The sequence below is a fragment of the Octopus bimaculoides genome, chromosome 9 (genome assembly GCF_001194135.2).
Source record: "Octopus bimaculoides isolate UCB-OBI-ISO-001 chromosome 9, ASM119413v2, whole genome shotgun sequence".
Lineage (NCBI taxonomy): Eukaryota > Metazoa > Mollusca > Cephalopoda > Octopoda > Octopodidae > Octopus > Octopus bimaculoides.
In genome coordinates, this window is record NC_068989.1 from 39,642,677 (window position 1) to 39,644,506 (window position 1,830).

Here is a 1,830-nt window from a genome sequence, read left to right on the forward strand (position 1 = left end):
AGTGGTTCGGCAAAAAGAGGCCGATAGAATAAGTACTAGGCTTACAAAGAATAAGTCCTGGGGTTGATTTGCTTGACTAAATACGCTGCTCCAGCATGGCCGCAGTCAAATGATTGAAACAAGTAAAAGAGTAAAAGAGTAATATATATATATATATATATATATATATATATATATCTTTTACTTGTTTCAGTCATTAGATTGCAGCCATGCTGGGGCACCGCCTTGAAGAATTTTTAGTTGATTGAATCAACCCCTGGGCTTATCTTTTAAATCCTAGTACTTATTCTATCAGTATCTTTTGTTGAACTGCTAAGTTATGGGGACATGAATACACTAGCACCGGTTGTCAAGTGGTGGTAGGGGTGCCACAATCATAGCCATGGCAGATACTGGTGTCACACAACTGGTACTCATGCCAGTGGCACGTAAAAGCACCCATTATACTCTTGGAGTGGTTAGCATAATGAAGGGCATCCAGCCATAGGAACCCTGCCAAATCAGACTGTAGTCTGGTGCCGCTCGCTTGCATACTAGTCTTGTCGTGCTATTGGGTTTGATATTGACCAGTAGAAGTCTGAAATATTATTTCTGTTTTAACTGAAATATTAATTTAAATATAAACATCTATTATATTAAAGTGCTAACAATAAATTTCTGTGGTGTAAATAGTCTGTCATACTGTAGAAAAGAGATGGTGAAGGTATGTGCGGTAAACAGCGTAAAAGAGAGAGAGAGAGAGTGACAGAAAGAGATGCACACACAGATTCAAGCAAACACTACAAGCACATACACTCATACGTACACTTACATATGAAAACTACTGGTTTGCCCACACATACAGACACACAGGGATAACAATTAGCTGTATGAGTGTACTTGTCAGAGAGACAGTGAGATGTATGTGTTTACCAGCAATCTTATGAGTCATAACTAAAAGAAGACTTTTACTAAAAGTATTTTTTATTTTTAAGTAAAATTCCATTTTGGCAGTTTCAATCATTTGTTAAATTTATTGACTTTATTTTGTTGTGTTGTATATAATTGAATACTGTATATATTGTTTGTGTTTATATATCTGTGAAGGTACATGGCTTAACAGTTAGGCAATTAGGCTCACAGTCATAAGGTCATGAGTTTAATTCCTGGTAATATGTTGTGTCCTTGAGCAAGACACTTGATTTCATGCTACTCTAGTCCACTCAGCTGGCAAAAATGAGTAGTACCTGTATTTTGAAGGGCCAGCCTTGTCCCATTTCATGTCATGCTGAATATCCCTGAGAACTATGTTAAGTCTACACATATCTGTGGAGTGCTCAACTTCTTGCACATTAATTTCATGAGCAGGCTGTTCCATTGAACGAATTATCTGGAACCCTCTTTGTCATAACCAACAGAGTGTCTGTAATATCAATATATCTATATACCAAAATTTACTTGATATGATCACAATATTTAAAGATTTTCTTGAAAGAACATGTATTACTTGTATATAATACAAAATTTGCTTTCCAAAATGTTTATATCATTCTGCTTTTCGAAAAATCTTTAAAATAGTAACTTTAAAAAAAATCTTTCTTTAAATATATATATATGTATATATATATCAGTTGTATATATATGTATATGTATATTATTGTTGGCACTCTGTCGCTTACGACATCAAGGGTTCCAGTTGATCCGATCAACGGAACAGCCTGCTCATGAAATTAACGTGCCTGATCTGGGAATCGAAACCGCGATCGTATGACCGCTAGTCCGCTGCCCTAACCACTGGGCCATTGCACCTCCACGTATTTGTATATATATCAGTTGTATATATATGTATAT